Here is a 1,353-nt window from a genome sequence, read left to right as displayed (position 1 = left end):
GCTGCTGCAAATGACGCTTGACTTGGCTAGAGGAATGCATGCCATTCAGTTGTCAGTGTGCCTCCAAGCTGCTGCCCAGCCTAGGCTGTCTGCTCAAAACCAGTCTCTCTTCTCTGCCAAGCTCAGACTCCGTCCCAGGGCCTGGATACTGCTGATGACCCGCAGGGACAGCCAGGGAGCCCCAGCCTCGCCTTTACAATGTAGCCAATCCTTGACCTCAGCCCCATCTTGCTGCTGCAGCTGCAAATAATGTACCAGTTGCCTGGCAACATGCCTGGGACTGCTTTGTGTCTATGCAAATTAAGTTCCAGGGTCTCCTTGGGAGATTGTTTCTGCAATCCCAATGAACCAACACCCGAGCCCCTGGATGACAGCTGCAAGTTTCAGCAAAGTCAAGCCATGTCACGTAGCTTTAGTAGGACCTTTGCCAGGGGGCACCAATGAGCACCTCACCCCGAGTGTCTGAGGTGCAGAGAAGAGCCAGGTCCTTCCTTTATAGAGAGGTCTTGGGCGATCGTGGGCAGATAGAGGGGTAGAAGCCAAATGTGACAGGGCTGCTTGTCACCTTGCCTTTAGGCTGGCATATCTGAACCTCTCTCTACGCTCTTCCCTTCTGGATGAAGGCTGTTCTTCAATCCCATGGAAGAAAGGCGTGCGACCTGTCCACAATCTCTGGGTCACAGGGAAAGGAACAGCCCTCAGTGTTCATGACACTGGAGCCCCTCGGGGAGCAGGAGTGCTCTCTCCCTGACGCCCTAACATAAAGTCTGAGGCTGCCAACTAGGGCACCAGTTCCTGCCTCCTCCATCTCTCCTAACACCTGTTGCAAAGGAGCAAATGATACAGGGAGTCTGATCCAGTACAGCAACAAACTATGAGTGACTGTGTCATGCCTGCATGGTGCTGCCAGGCTCTGCCTTTGAAATACTTTTCTCTCTCCCCCTCTGTGATCCCTTCCACATGCCTAAATCTTGATCAGGCAGCATTTTCGATGTGGGAACCTAAAATATTGCTAAACGAGCACCAGAACGTAGTCGGCAGGATTCGAACCTGCGCGGAGAGACCCCAATGGATTTCGAGTCCATCGCCTTAACCACTCGGCCAGGACTACCCATGGGCACAGTAGTGACACTATGGAGACAGCAACACCCCTACACACAGAGGTCTCCTCATTTCTCAGTTGGCTCTGACCTGCTTGTTCCACAACACGACCCATCCTTTCCACCCATCTGCTTTTTCTCCTTATAGAGTTCCTTCCTCTCGAAAGGCCCTACGAAACCTACCTGTTTTTTTTCCTTGCTGAACTTAAGGAGTTCAAAGAAACTGTTTGAGTGGCGGGAGACGGGACTATTT

The 1,353-nt window shown here is 52.3% G+C and overlaps 1 non-coding gene across 1 annotated transcript; it reads right to left on the bottom strand.

Moving 5' to 3' along the window:
* Positions 1-1,029: 1,029 nt before the first annotated feature.
* TRNAS-CGA (transfer RNA serine (anticodon CGA)) lies at positions 1,030-1,111 on the bottom strand. The gene has a single exon. It is a non-coding gene; the product is annotated as a tRNA-Ser (tRNA).
* Between the last annotated feature and the right edge of the window lie 242 nt (positions 1,112-1,353).

This window comes from Ambystoma mexicanum, chromosome 3q (genome assembly GCF_040938575.1).
Source record: "Ambystoma mexicanum isolate Mex_15411 chromosome 3q, UKY_AmexF1_1, whole genome shotgun sequence".
Lineage (NCBI taxonomy): Eukaryota > Metazoa > Chordata > Amphibia > Caudata > Ambystomatidae > Ambystoma > Ambystoma mexicanum.
Note: the sequence above shows the minus strand (reverse complement) of the source record. Positions and strands in the feature narration are given on the sequence as shown.